Source organism: Epinephelus lanceolatus, chromosome 2 (assembly GCF_041903045.1).
Source record: "Epinephelus lanceolatus isolate andai-2023 chromosome 2, ASM4190304v1, whole genome shotgun sequence".
Taxonomy (NCBI): domain Eukaryota; kingdom Metazoa; phylum Chordata; class Actinopteri; order Perciformes; family Serranidae; genus Epinephelus; species Epinephelus lanceolatus.
In genome coordinates, this window is record NC_135735.1 from 23,331,916 (window position 1) to 23,348,171 (window position 16,256).

A 16,256-nucleotide genomic window follows, 5' to 3' on the forward strand; every position below is an offset into this window, starting at 1 on the left:
TCTTTAGGGGTGTTTGGGAGACAGTTGATCATTTTAAAGTAGGTAGCAGTAGAAAATGATTTGCTGTGGTAATAATATGGGAATTATGGGTGTTTTATTAGATATAGATTATTAATATATTATCTTAATTGTTAATTTATCACTTTGGATCCTGAATGTTCTTCGTTTTCAGTACTGGTGCTGATGAGCTTCTCATTATTCGGTCTGTCATACGGTTTTCCTGAAAACCACAGACTACAGACTGTGAGCCACACTCCGTTGAGTGACTTTGTATGGGTTTTTGAAAGTCACACAGTAGTTTCTCTGTCCACACAGCCACTGCAGTAGCTGGTGTCCTCTCACTGAGCCGTCACAGTAAAGCTTTGTTGATGTGAGCATGTGCAGAGCTACTTCTGCACCAAGACAAGCAGAGGAAGAGGAATAAAGCCTGGAATGAAACAAAAGCATATGCAAACACGACACTGTCTGAGGATTGATAGTGTCAGTATATCATGACACTTCATGTTTTAAAAGTCAGCCAGACGATGAGCTTTCTGGGTCAACTTTAGGATCTGCAGGTATTGCTTTTTGTCTTTGATTGTATCTGGTTTATACTATCATCCTCACTCCTTAACTACAGGAACATCACTGCTACATTACTCAGTGCCTTGCGTCATTATCTTCAACATCTATTCCACTTAATTCGTGACGATTTTGAGACAGCGTCACATGGACCAAGGTTTTCCCACTTCCACAAAAGCAGGCATTGACGAGGATTCACCAGACCAAAATGCAGTCAGGGGGGAATCATCATGTCTCTTTAGAGAATCACTCTTATCAAAATATGTCTTTATTTTCTGTCTCTGCCCAGCAAAACAAGGAAGGGCCATAGAGAAAACAGCATCGATCATCCATCTATGGCTGGGCTTAGGGTAGGCTTAATGCAGGGAAGGGGAACATTAGTGATGTCACATGATCAGCGAGAACAATAAGGGCGGTTCACACAGTTCTCTGTCTTTGTGTTGTTCTGCTTAATCAGTTTGCGGGCTCTGAAAGTATTTACACAGGTCTCCACTTATAATACAACAAAGTGTTCTTATGAAACGGAGATAAAGAAATAGTTTGTAGTGTGACCACCATAGAGCAGACAGGCGACTTTGAGCCCGGTGATCGGGTGGAAAAAGGCCTTTAAATGGCACCTCTTTGATTCTGCACCTTTGAGCGGGTTCAAAAGTGTTCAGAGTCCAGCACACATTGATATTTAGCAAGGCGATTGAAGTCTTAATGCCAGAGAGGTTAGAGGAGGGCAGGGGGTTGACTGTGCCAGGAGTTGGCCTGCTTGGTGGGATGTTGATCCTCTGCTTTATTCTCTGCATGAGTGCTATCGCAACGCTACAGCCTGAAGTGCTCGCCAGACCATTCAGATACTGTATGTAACTTGTTTGTAGTGTGAAACACCAGTAATGTCCGGCATAGTTGTAATAAAGCCAAGTAACAGTTATGCTCATATAAAGGCAACTTGAATTAAATTGCTGATGCTATTGTAAAATATAAATATATGGGAATACAAATAGTTTGGATATTTTTTCCATATGTTAACAATGGCATTTCACTCTGTAGCTTAACCACAGGGATCGAGGAACATGGCAACAAGCTCACTCACGAGTACAAGTCAGACAATCAGACAAACAACCAGTTTAACCCAAATTACAAACCCTAAATGTTTGGATCTGAAAATGAATGGCAAACACAGCAGAAATATTCTTTGTATTGAGTAACTGCATGCAAAGCCGCTGTGAGTACAGAAGGTCAAACCAGGGAACAGCACTGAAAAATGTGATTTACAGCAACACTGAGCCGACACGATTAGTTAATGGATCGATTAGCTTACTGAGAGAAAATGAATCTGTGATGTTAATTTGAATTTCAGTCATTTTTCAAGTAAAATTGTCAACACTCTCTGATGTTAGTTTGCCACATGTGAGGACTTGCTGATGATCTTTGTCATGAAAGTAAACTGAATATCCACTTGAATAAAACAAGATATTTGAAGACACCATCTTGGGCTCTTGGAAGTTATAATGGGCATTTGTCACCATTTCTTTACATTTTATAACATTTTAGAGACAAAACAATTAGTGGATTTATAGGAAAATTATTTGCCAGATTAACTGATAATGGATATACTGTAAAACTTAAGTTAAACCCCTAGTCCCTTTTACAAGCCCGGTGTAGCTACATATTTTGACAAAGAAATGCTGTCTAAATTAGAGGCCTGGTCCAGTCATTTGGCTGTATAACACCAGGTTGTTGGCTACCTAGTCTGAGTGGGCAGAAGTTCGCTGCATAGATCAGCCTCTCATTGGGCGGAACGAGCCATCCGCTGAAGTCCCGCCCTACCACCTCCGGTTGTGTAGCAGTTTTCAACCGTTTTCAACACGTCCTTTACTAACTTTTGCAGTGTTTGATCTTGTGGGTATGTAGCCATTTTTCTGCCATGGTTCGCGTCCTGTAGGCGATATTTTTGTGGGCGTGTTACACCAAAACCTGTTTCCCCCGGCAATATTTTTGCAAGCGCACCGTTGCTGTGGCACCACCCAGAATGATTGTGTTTGGTTGAAAGAAATACAAGCAGCCGGGGCGTTTTTTTCCTCTAATCTTAAAGTGAGAGTCGGCCCAGCCAGACCTTTCTTTTCTTGAGAAAGGTCTGGTGAGCGAGACTATTGGCTACCTAAATCTTTTGTCCATTCCTCAGTTACCCTGTAAATTATTCATATTCCTTTAGTCCATAAGGGTCTTCAGATCAAAAGAATCTAAAGGGTTTTTCCTAAAAATGACTCTTAGTTGGAAGTATTGTTTTAAGAGGGTAAAGTGGTGTTGTGTCGGCTGGGTGCTAACTCACTCTCTCTCTCTGATGCTCTCTCTGTCGGAGCTAGATCAAATGAATGATTCATGTTTGATTTATTATCTGAAGCCTAATTTTTATACATGTAATATTCATACTGGTTTAAATAAACAATTTGTATTTCCCAATTTTTGCTGAGCAGCAGTTGTGTGTGAAAGGAATTAAAGGCCTGTCCCATTTAGACACCTGTCCCAAATATAGGCCTGTTGATTTTAGTGATTTAAGTTATTAACTGTTTGTAGCTGTAAGATTTACAATGGGCACTTTAGGCAAGGGTTGTCATGATACTGAAATTGCTATCTTTGATGCAATATCTTGAAAAATGCTGATATTGGATACCATTGACGATACCATGGCGGAAAATTTACATTGAGGGCATGAAATTTAATATTTTTATTAAAAGATAAATACAACAAGGCCTTAACATGACAGATAGGACAGGTCTTTTCTTGGATAGTAACAACTATAGTTTTACCTTTCACCTTTTACCACTTTTAAGTAGGTGTCAGAACTGGGGATTTGCTTATAGCTTTTTTGATCATCTCATCACTTTACTCCTGTTGGACCTATTGTACAAGTGATGTGGCTGCTCCCCATATTTCAGCAGTGAAGTGGCTGTGCAGTGGTACGCTTTACCAAGACTGTAAAAACATTAATATCCACAAAATTAAAAGATTAGACTAGAGTACAGTTTGTGGTTGAAACTGTCACCAAGTCCATTCAGAATTGGAAAAGAACTGGTTTTATTTATGCAGCTTTTTGGTACGCAGCACCTGCAAAAACTGTGCAGAGATGTGCGTATGCCTTCTGGTTGCCCAAAAGTCCAGAGATAACAGAATTGGCCTTCACTGAGTAGCAAGACTAGCACATATGAAATCCTTGGGATTTTTTAAGGGAACCTATCGTGCTTATTTTTGGGTTCATACTTGTAGGGCTCCAACTACGTGTAAAACATGTTAACATGCTGCTGAAAAAAACACTTAATTTTCCTCACGCTGTCTGTGCTGTAAAACCTGTATTCACCCTCTGTCTGAGACACTCCCTTTTAGCACCTGTCTCTCAAAGCTTCCCTCCAGAAAAAGCTCAGTCTGCCCTGATTGGTCAGGGTTTCTGGGTCTTCCATATCTCTGCATCTCCGTACTATCTGTGCAGCCAGGGAATGACTGTAATGGCACTTTCTACCATGAAAAATCACCAATAAAAGCTTCAAAACCAAAGTCTTCAGAAGAGGACATGTTCCAGCAAGAATACGATCTGAAAACTGGGAGAAATTGACAACACTGGCATCCAAGACCACATGTTTTCCTGACATAAGCATGTAGCTACTTGTAGCAGTGTAGGCTGTGTAATGCAAACACTTGCAGTGATGTGCCTGGAGCAGATGACCTTAAAAAGAAATCCATCACAAGCTGATGTCATCTCGAAAATAGAAAAATAGGTTGGAAACAGAGTACTCAGGACAATCTGAGGCCTGAGGTGTTGGCTCACAAGGATTACTTTCACATATGTTTACCTCAATATTTAAAACTTAAGCCATGTTGAATATTATCATCTGACATTGTAACAAGCAAAATAGGTCCCTGTTTATAACTTGGACCTTATTTTTGTAGGTTTGCTGATCATTTCTGCTGCTTATAATGAAACTGGAATTATCTGTTAACTTCAGAGTGGCAGGATCTGCATTTCCAGTGAGGTCATAGTCCTGGATTGATGTGAGAGTTATGCCAATGGTTTGTCTGGTGGGGCAGAATTTCACTGGTCTGCCGGCATTTAAGGACAAGGCAATGATTAAAGGGACAAGCTATTGATCTGTTGCGCATTAGGAGGAAGAGAGCTTGTAGGAGTGATGTGCATGGGTTCATTTAATTCGGCATCAAGCCAAGGGTTCAGTGCTACACCCACACTGCATTCTCTATCTGTAAACATTGAATAAAAGTGTTATTACTGTGGATGTTGAACATGCATTCAGCTGTACAGCAGAGTTTTGAAAATTACTCCTGTCAAGCAGAACTTTGTATTTTCAGCTAATTTTCTGCAGCAGTGTGTACTGTCTTAAAGCTTTCCCAGCTTTAAGAGAATGCTCCCCGGTGGCCCTTTAAGGCAGTGGACACATTGTGTGCTCTCTTTCTCTCCATGTGTATTAGGTATTGAATCAGTGACCTTTCTGGTTTGTATGAGCTCATGGGAAAAGTGGGTGTTTCCACAGGAAGTTAATGCCTTTCCCTCCCCCTCTTTTTTCTCTCGCTCTCCCTCTCGATGTTGCCTACAGTCTCCCTCCCCCTCAAACCTTTCATTCTGTCTTATTTTTTCCACTATTTCTCACTTCAAGCACTCTTAAGTACTCGACAAAACAATGCTGCTCACACAAATTCCTGTGCCACTTGTGTGAAGCCCTGTGAAGCATGGGAAGAGAGGCGATGATGGAGGTGGACGGACAGTGCAGAAATGCAAAGGAATTGGTCCTTACTTCCATCTGTTTAACATTAAACTCTCACGGTGGTGATTTGATTACCAACAGCTGCTCAGAGTCCAACGCGAGAGGTTCGGCAAAGGTTAAACCTGCGCATGTTCAGGGACAGGAAGTGATACACAGATGCCCCCAGTCATCTCAGATCAATGCTGTGTGCTACACTGCTTTGGTGTTTGGTGCTTAGGTAACCGACAACCGTTTGACCAAGACATTGACTGATTTTTGAAGCTTCAGTGAGAATTACCCAAGAATATTCGGAGCTTTTCGAAGAACACAAGCTGTCATACTTTTGGTCATAATTCATAGACTTTGCTGTTATTGTATTTATTAGTCTATTAAGAGATGAGGACAAAATCCTTTTTATTGGAGCAAAAAAACGTGACAAAATGTGCAATTATCACATCAAATAACTTCGTACAAACAAATTTGCTCATGAATAAATAAATAAACAGACTGTAGCCTATAGAAGTGTTGAATAATGTTGGATTACTATGTCTTATTTCAGTGGCTATTTGAGATTTTTTGGGTAATGCATATATTAGGGGTGGGAATCACCAGAAGATACACGATACGATATTATCACGATACTTAAGTCACAACACAATATTATTGCGATTTGAAATATATTGCGATATACTAAGTATCGCGATAAAATATATTGCGATATATTGAACTTTTTCAACTGTACCCAAGGGAAAACTTTGTCAACATCAGTTAAAATTTTGATCCAAGCTAAAGCAATGGATTATATTAATCTAGTAGACTACGTAAAGTTTAATTTGCATTCACTGACAATAGAGTTATAGCCTGCAATTAGTTTATTACGTATAATGGATGATGGAGATGAGAGTTAAGGGAAGTAGGGAAGAGGATCAAGGGACCTGGGATGAAGGGATGAGGGTCGACGGGATGAGGGGATGTAGGGACAGGGAAGGAAAGAAAGTGGGGGGAATGATGGGAGAAATTAGGGTTGCGCAGAGGTGGAGGGTGGAATTGATGGCGGTTCAGTGTCGGCTGAAGGGAGGTGGGCGCAACAGAACCAGGGGAGTCATCTCTTCGCTTGCTCTGCTATGGATAGCTCCCCCTGGCGATTCCTGTATTCTGTGGAGAGAGAGAGAGAGAGAGAGAAAAGGGAGCGAGAACAGCAAAAAGAAAAACGAAGATAAGGGGTTTTGGGGGGGGGGGGGATGTGAGAACAGAGTCAAAGGGGAGGGTAACAGATAAGGTGTGCTTAAATACTTCTAGTACAGAAATTGATGACATTGAGGCATGGTCTTTGTTCCCAAACGTAGTTATAAAACTTCATAAAAAAAGTCGATACTTGGCACTGTGTGACGATACGATTTTGCCCCACAAAAATATTGCGATAAAATGCTGTATCATTTGCCCGCCCCACCCCTAGCACATATTCACATAGCATTTGACTACTAATTTGGTCGTCGATAATCACGGCCATGGGAGAAGCTTTGAAACAGCTGTAGTTCCAAGTATAAAGGTACAAAGAACCAGGGGAAATCCCTAAAAAGAGACACATGCTTGAGTATTTATGATCTAATACATTTCTGATGTATTTAAACACTGTAATGTTGTCATGTCATGATGTGTTATCAGAGACACATACTGTCATATTCTGCCGCTGTCTGTCTGAGGGTGTGACCCGGCAGGCTCCAGACTGTCTTGCATGATGTTTGTGTCCTTAATTGAAATTGCTGCACTTGGCTGCGGCCCACTGAACTAGTCTTACAAATGGTATGTTTCCACCTGTCAGCTGGAGGGCTGCCCCCGCCGCCTACCCTCGCCTCATGCTGTGTGGCGGCTGCTCCTGTCCAGCTTCTTGGTGCTGATGTCTCAGTCTGTGCAGCAGTTTGTATTGCTCTGTCAGCACAACTAAGGATGAGTTCGGTGAAGCTGTAGATGATCACTCACTGTTAGAGAATCACAGCTTCTCCTGACACTTGTAGAAGAACTTTAAGTTAATAATACTCTCAAACACCGCCAATAGACAATGAGAGCTGAGTCCTACAACTGTGTTGTGGTGACGCAATTTAAAAACTAGTTTCACTGATTCAGATTCTTGGGGTGATAAACACAATGACTCTCTTCAGTCTTTCATGAACAAAGCTTACTGATTAAACTTACGCAAACAATAGCATGAGTCTTGAGAATGTTGTTGCTCTCACCTTCGCTTCATTGTGCAAAATGTACGAAACCACGCTTTGCTCATTTTCACACCCACTCCTTTATCTAGAGCTATTCTTGCATCTTTTTGTTAGAGTCCACAATGTGCACAAAACTAGTGAGTTTGAGTGATGGTTCTGGAGTTATTGGAAACTCCAGTAGTGTTTGATGCCGCTGCTTTTTCAAAATAAGATAATAAGATTGGTGTTGCTACCACAGTTCTAAATGACAAAATCTCTTGTAGTAAGATTGAGATTTTGCAAAAAAAGGTAGGTTGTGGTGTGTCTGTGTGGGGAATGAGGACGTAGGGGAATATGATAAATCTGCAGATGCTGACAGAATTTTTCCAAGAATAACACATTTTAATGGCATTCAGTCTACATTTTTCTTTAATTAAAGAGTAACTATGGCTGATGATTTTCCAGTTAGGGTCTGTGAATTCTCATCGGGCATCGGGCCATATGTGGAAGGTAATTAACTCCTCACCGTGTTGATGACTATTTGTTTTAGCTCAGCATTCCCTCTCATTATGACAGTCTAGTAGGCAGCCACACCATTTCCCCTCATCTGCGTAGGTGCAGTGTGTTTTTGTTAATTAATCGCCTGAGTTTTTGTAGTGGAAATCTCCATTTTTTTTTCTGCGTTGGTGCTGAATCTGTGGTTTTGTGCTCTGTGTAGTTAATGATGCTATATTGGTTAACAGTCAGAGGCGGCTCCAACCATACAAGTAGGATAACAGACAGAGATGGAAAAGGATCTATATTTAGTGTTAGTAAAGCTGTTTGTGTGGAGAGGAAGTGGGTGCATAGTGCAAGCATGATGTTGATTACACGCCTACACGTATCACCCGTTCTTGCTTTCCTTGAGGCTGGCAACCGACAGTCAGACAGGATTTATTGCTTTATGTCTCGACTGAAGAGCAGCCGGCAAGAAAGAGACTTGAGCAGGTGCTTGAAATAAATGTATAAAATTATGAAACACTACAAGCTGGACCACATGCGGCATTTGATACTTACTACTGAATAGTGAGGCGGTTTAGAAATTACACACTGATTTGATGCTATCTTTGTGGTTTGTTCTTTAAAGATCCGCAAATTGTACTCATTCTTAAATGCATCACAAATGTTTTTCATACCAGGCATGGCTAAATTGCTTAAAGTTTTCATCAGTTAGTCAATCCATCAACCATTTAAGCTGTTTCTCTGGCAAAAAAATGCAAAATATTTTCTAGTTCCAGATTTTCAAATGTGATGATTTGCTGCTTTCCTCAATATCACATCATTGTCAGTTGGATTCGATTAGACAGAGGACTGATGTTCACACAAATTGATCCATTTGAAGACATCAGCTTAGACTTTGGGCAAGTGTGATGAGCATGTTATAGACAAAATGGTCAACTTATTAAAGCTGGGGTAGGCAGTTTTGTTTCGGTTTTACTGGCAAAAATCTGCTGATATATTTCGAGTATCTTTTAATTTAAGTGGACCAAGAGAAAACTACACTTCTGCACCTCTTCTTGGCTCTGTTTTCAGTCTTAAGAAAATCTAGCCTGTGACAGGAGACTTTGGCCAATCACAGGTCATTTCAGAGAAAGCACATTCCTGTTGGCTGTTGTACAAACGCAGATGCGTGTCTGTTCCTTGAAAGATTGATTGAATGGCTGAAAGCCTTGCAGAGGAAGTTGCAGCTCCAGCACTGGCAACAGCTGCCTACCCTGCAAAGCAACCCAAAAAAGAAGACAGACTTATCAGAAAGAGAGTCGAAAAGAAAGCCTGATTATAAACGAAATAAAACACATTTTAATATCGGTGTGTCAGAGATGGAGGGAAAATGCTGCTGATGGTTTAGCCTTTAACTGTCCGGAGCTCAAGGCTCACAGCTCCGGCTTCATGCTCACATTTATGTAGCTAATATCAGCTTGAGTTTCAAATCACAGTGTATCCCCTGCCGCTAGAGACCAGCTCCTGGGGAGGAGAGTAGGCAGAGATGGACCCCCACGTGGCAGCTAAGCAACTTGAACCCAATCAGCAGCAAAATTTTTGTTAATACTGTTACACAGGTCAGACCTGGTCCACCAACCTGCTGTAACACCCACTGGTGACAGTGCGCTGGTCAAATTCAAACAGCTACATCTGCCATCTGCCGACCAAAGGTCTGTCTCCTGAGCTGCTGCCTGCTGATTTCCTGGTGAAGCAGTCCACAGTGGCGGGGAGTGAGGCGAAGGGATGATGGGGTGGCGAACGTTAGCTTGTCGTATTTGTAGTATGATAAGCAGGGAGGGAGAACGAGGGGCTGAGTGAATGTGCTGCCTGCTACTCTACAATGAAATAATCTTAAATAATTCAATTTCTGGGAGACACTGGGTTACTGTATGAAGCGTGTGCATATGCCTGTGGTTGTCTGTGGGAGAGGTTTAGGGCAGAGAGGCGAGAACAGCAGGAGGAGGGTGTATTTTGCCTTTTCCAGATTTAAAAATAATGGTCAAGAAAATAATGGATAATGGAAATAATCCTTAGATGCAGCACTGGTTTCACGACCCTTTCTTTGACCGTTAATTTTGTGTGGTAGTTTTGGTCCATCTGTGTTTCACAAATCATCCAGATAGAGAACATCCCAGCACAAGAAGCTGTGCCGAAGCTGAGGCTCATCCACTGGCCCTGTATTCATGGTGGAAACAGGCCTCTAATGTTTTCCTGGTGCGAGCGTGCATGTGCTGTGTGTGGGTGGAGGGCTGGGATGTATGGCTGGAATGCTGGAGGGGAACTGAGTGACAGGTTTGGACTTCGGTAGGTAGGCGGGGTAGGGGAACATGTCGTCTGTGACATCACCACCACCCGAAGGCTTGGCCGGGCCAGCTGCCTGCTGCAGAGGTGGAGTTTCCTTCCTGGTGAGCTGACCGGGGCCGAGTGTGGCCTGACCCACCTTGCCACCAACATCTAAACTGTACTGCAGCTTGGTTCTGCGGGCTTTTGGATTTGTCCCTTTGTTTTGTTTTGTTCTCTTAATCTATCAGTTGTGCTTCTTTGTACAGTGGGCTTATGCACCGCCTAATTTTCTTTTAGCAGGGTTGAAATTCCAAGGATGTTAATAATCCTGGTTTAAGAGCTCACATATACACACACCCACGATGGTGGTCATGTCAGCACTGGCCTAATGATTGCCTCAGTGGAGCTTGAGTTTGCTCTTAGGTTGTTTTTAGCCCCATTCCATGCTCCACGTTGTTATCCAGCAAGTTGGCTCGATTTAAATAGTAGTTTACCTCAGCTTGTCAAAGTTGCCGCAGAACACTTTAAATGCCTCAGTTGTTTGTGCCAGTTTGTGGTGAAGGCAGAATCATTTATCAAAGAAGAGGGCATTTAGCAGTAAATCTTTTAAGATCTAGTGCACACAGGCCACTGTGGATCATCTGTGTGTGTGTGTGTGTTTGTACAGTCCAAACTACACTCACACACAACAGAAATGAGCTGTTGACCCCATTGTTGATGTCAGCCGTCCCAGTGTTTTCATGGAAATCTGTCTAGGAATCCGTCTGCCCCTTCAGCACGCACCTGTGATATAGTCTGGCAGATAACAGTAAGAAGCCTGACGTCATCCCCCCCTCTCTCTCCCCCTTTCGTGCTTGCCTGTTTTGTCCATTGAAGGCAGAATGGCCAAAAAAAATATCTTAAAAAAAAAAAAAGTCTGATGTCATTGCTTATCTTGCAAATTTGTTGGATACCTTCTGACATTTTTTCCCTTACTTATGTCAATATGATACCGGAATTACAGTATCAGTACCAACTGTTAATAGAATTACAAAAGATTTTTAGTCAGCTGACAAAAAGTATTGATCCATACTTGTTTATTAATAGTTTCAGTAATTTTTCGGTCAAAAATATTAAAACTCCGCCTTCAACTTCTCAAATGTGAGGATTTTCTGATTTCATTTTTGTAAACATGACACATCTTTTGGTTTTGGACTTTTGGTCGAACAAAGCAAGACAGTTAAAGACGACACCTTGGGTTCTGAGAAACTGTGATGGGTGTTTTTGGACCTTTTTCAGACCAAACAGTCAATTAAATTGAGCATATATTTCAGGCAGGACATGATGTCAAGCTCAGCTCACATCCCAGCTACATCAGCTGATCTCAAATAGTCCAATCAACTGATAGATCAGCTGACTGATGGAAGGGAGTCAGCTGATAGATGTTTGTGTTTTATGATTCCTTTCTATGCAACCAATTGGCGAATCTCATTCAGGGCGCCCTATTTAAACTGCTCTGGCCTGCCTACTGTTGCTGCTTCCTCTGCAAGCTGCTTTGCAACCTGCCTCCACCCCAGCTCCTCCTTTTCATTCTGTGTCTGACTTATCAATGTAATTTCTGTTTGTCATTGATACTGCTCTGTTCTGTTCTCGGGGGGTCTTTGCTGCTGCTCTCTCTGCCTTAGGCTTTCCCTGTAGACGCATGGAAGGGCAGGGAGGTTTGCTCTTTTTGCCTCAGTCTTTCCTCGTTTGCATGTGGAAGGGCAGAGAGGTGTGCTCTATTTGCCTAAGGCTTTTCACGTAGGTGCATGGAAGAGCAGAGAGGCCCCAGAACAGAGCCATATAGCCAAATATAACAACTGCAAATGGAAATAAAGTTTTCTTTGACTAAAGTAAAAATTGTAAAAATACAAAAAAGGCAGATGAATCGATGATGTAAATATCATTAGTTAATATAAACATTCCCTAAACCCTTTTTGGTACATGTAACAGCAGTGCTTAATGTTGTCAGTGGATGAGCTGGTACACTTTTATCTTTATTTGTATCTTTTCAGCCACAAAATTGTCGGTATCTGTGTCTGTACTCAGACTGGGCCTGGTTTAGACTAGAAATGAGTGGGATATAACCAGAAGTTGTTATTTTAAGCCTGAAATTGATATGGGTTTATCAGAAGTTGCTATATTTATGATCTCTTACAACAGTAAGAGACTGAACACTGCTACCCAACTGAGGATTTTTCTTCATCACAAGTATGGATATTGACACATTTTACTCTGATACTCATACTCACATAAAGTACCATACTGGATAATCCTTTCATGTGATTATGCGACTCAACCCTGATGTTGTCTTAACAAAACTGTACAAGAACTTTGCCACAATGAAATTGTATAAAATGGACAAAGTTACGACTTCAATTAGGAAACATTCTATCAAAGAATGTGTAAAAAAATTAAACAAAAACCTAACGCAGCACTTAATGCTATCTTTCAGGATAGTTTTTGCTACTTGGTATGTTTTCAGACAGTACTGAGGTTAGATACCCAGCCCTAATTGTAGGTGGTGGATGTAGAAGTAACTTGTGGGTGCTGTTGCCCCCAAAAACCTTGGGGCAGCTCTAGTTGACTCATACAACCTGATTCATTCTGTTTGAGGAGCCTGGTACATCTGATGAAGTCATGCACCAATGTAGGATTTATAGGTCATATTACTGGACATGACTCAGGCTGGCTTATGTCATGCAGTTATTGGTAGTCCTCCTGAGTCATGTTGCACTCCCTCACCCAGACCATCGCCTGGCCAGGCCGAGCTCCGGCCCTGTTAGTGCTGGCTCTGGTGCTGCTGGCACTGCAAAACAGCCTCATCTATCACGGGAAACGGCTCTGAGAGAATCAGCTCAGCCAGAACAGAGCGCGAGGCAGCTACACTACCCGTGCGTGTGGAGGGAGGGGAGGAATAGCCAGAGGAGTGTGGCGCTCAATGCGGCTGCCCGAGGTTGACAGAATAGGAATAAGAGGTTGACGGGAAGCCGAGATCACGTGCTGAAGCAACGGCTGGGAGAGTGGTGGTACTGGTGGTGGGAGGGACAAGAAACACAAGCAGCTTTTTTTTTTTTTTTCTCCTACCCTCTCTCTCTCTTTCTGTCTCTGTCTGGTCGTCTGAAGGCACACTGGCAGTGCAGTGCAGTGAAGCATGTTCTTAGGATACACAGTAATACTGATGAATTATTGAACAGTGGTGAGTGGATGTGACACAGGCCAGCGTACTTGCATGCTGCAGAGCGACAGGAGAGTGAAAGGGAGAGATTACCTGCATCTCCTGCAACAACTGAGCGCTGCAGGTGAGAAGAAAGAATATGCATACAAGGGACGATAAGTTGGAATCACAAACATCCACATAACAAAATTAGAGCTTGAGGCGATTACTGATGTTGGTATTCTAGAGCTGTAAGACAATGATGGTGATAAAGCTGCAGCAATTAGTAGATAAGTCAATTAACAGAAAATTAATCAGAAAATATTGTAAGAATGATAATTGTTTTAGTCACTTTTCAAACCAAAATTCTACCTTCTTGAAGATTAGGATTTCATGCTTTACTTTGCCATAAAAATAGTTCTAGAGTTTGGACTGATGCTCAAATAAAGCAAGTAATTCGGATCCATCGCCTTTGGGAAAATGTTTGGGAAAATCATAGCAAATGTTTTCTGACAAAGCGACTAATCAAGAAGATGATCAGCATATTAATTGACAATGAAAATAATTGTCACTTGCAGACGTAGCTGGCCACAGTTTGTCACTGACCTTAGACTAATGTTCAAGGCATTTCTGGACTTTCCCACACTTACGTCCTACTATCAGCCAACATATAACCCCATACTGATGTCTCTGTAAAGCTAAAATTGGTTGCTAATAGTTATGCAGATGCATCAGTCGGGCTCTAATCGCAATCAAGGAAGTGATTTAGCTGCTTCTTTTTTCCTGTTATGTTATCAGCTGTCTATATGTTACTGAGAGAGTCAGATGACATGTAGTACACGTCCCTGGCTGCCCAATAACAGCAAACAAACAGTATACAACCTGTGAAACGACACACACAGTCACACACAAACAACCTGACATGTAAATGTAAAAGTTTAATTTGGCTTGTTGTTACAATGACAGGGAGTCTTGTCTGGATGTTCTGTCTTCGTGATTGCACCGTGTTTTAGGGTGTTGGTTCGACATTCCCCGAGCACTCCCCTCAGCTGTCACCACTTAACTAGTCCCCGAGGAGAGCGAGAACTACAAAACATGGGAAAAATGTAAAAAATGCATGACTCCTCCTCCTCCCGGCTCCCTGCCTCCTTGCCCCACCCTTCCAGTTTAGGTTACTAGGAGACCAGATATTGGCCCCGGAATAAAAGAATCAAAGCCTTCAGGAGTGAGTGGTGTGACTGCTGCAATTGAGGAAATGTCTTGTAAAATGGGTTGTTAGCATGAAAAACCAGCCTGCTGTCTGAGCCTAAGCAGGGGTTGTTGTTGTGTGAGGGAATATTTACATGACAGTTTTTGTGCAAGTGTCTGCAGACAGCGTGTTTACCTCCTGTCTGCAGTACAGTTCTAAAGGTAGAGGTCATTGAGGCTGTCTGGGCTGCTGTAACCAAAACACAAGGACAGAGTAGCTGTTTGTTCTCATATCCATTCATTATAAAACCAGCTGATTTTATAGACTGTATCTGTGTCTTTAATCCATGGTGCATACTTATGTTAAACAAGATTTCAGTGTATGGTTGTGTGTTGATGCTGGTGACAAAATAAAGTGTACTCAGGACAGTCATAAAGCTGTGGACACTGTTCTCCTACCATGCACAAAGGAAATGAAATAATAATTGTGCATGGTGGTAAAACTGCTCCAGGAATATCTTAGAAGACAAAACAAAACAATTTTTTGTCTCTTTTAAAGGTATACTGTGCAGGAATTGTCGGCCACTGGCCAGCGAAAGTGAAAGCTAACCCTAACTTCATCCACTTGGTGTTTCCCTTGCTAATTTTTCTGCACTGTGTTGGCAATTTTCAAAAAAAAAAGTCCTGACTTCCGCTGCCAAACCTGCACTCCTATCTCATTAAATACTGACGCTTGGTTGGAGGCCCTCAGCATCAGATACCGATGCACCAGGCAACAGCATTTTTTGATCCTCCAAACAACTGGTGTAGTATAAAGAGCAACAAAATCAACAAAAGAAGGCAGGTGGGTCAAACAAACGTCGGACTTTCACCCAGGAGACTAATTAAATTATTTTAATAAGCTTTTAGTATGTGTAGCATACCACGCGAGTAACATATGTGACGTGATGTTACATTACATTAGTAACATTCGTATTTTAAGCCAGTCCATTATGTATTTTTTGTCTTAACCACATGCTTTTGTTGTCTAAACCTAAGGAAGTAAACTTAAAAAAAGGTTTATTTTGAACTGAGACAATATGCATTTTATTGCAGCTTCCAAATAAGTTCAAAATTAGCCACCCACAGACGCCATTTACGTGAAATATGATGAACTCACTGTCTTTGGTATAGTTTTGATGATCCAGGCTTCAGTTGGTTTTAGAGGTGACTGATTTGCAGGATGCATGGAGATTTGCAAGATAACACTATCTACCAATTGTCTTGATAACCGCGTTCAAAAAATGAAAGCAAAATCCAAAAACAAACATTCCCCAAATAAACAGGCCTTTACAAAAACAAAGTTCAAATCAGTGGGGCATTAAATGAGTTCATCAAACAATAAAAACCGAGATTAACCAAAAACACGGCGCTTAAAGACTTACCCTGTGGCATCTTCCATGCTCCACACTCACTTCAGCACACCTGCCTTTAATTAAAGGTTCCCAAGATGACAGGTCAGGAGGTGCATTAAAGTGACTCAGAAATAATAGGAAACTAGGACTTTCTTGGCTCTAACACATTTAATGAGCAGAAAACGTGCCTTTCCTGTGAAAA

General features: G+C 41.7%; 1 protein-coding gene across 1 annotated transcript in view; it reads left to right on the forward strand.

The window, feature by feature from the left end:
- Positions 1-16,256, forward strand: part of rras2 (RAS related 2) — a 42,587-nt gene that overhangs the window by 18,090 nt on the left and 8,241 nt on the right. The window lies entirely within an intron of this gene.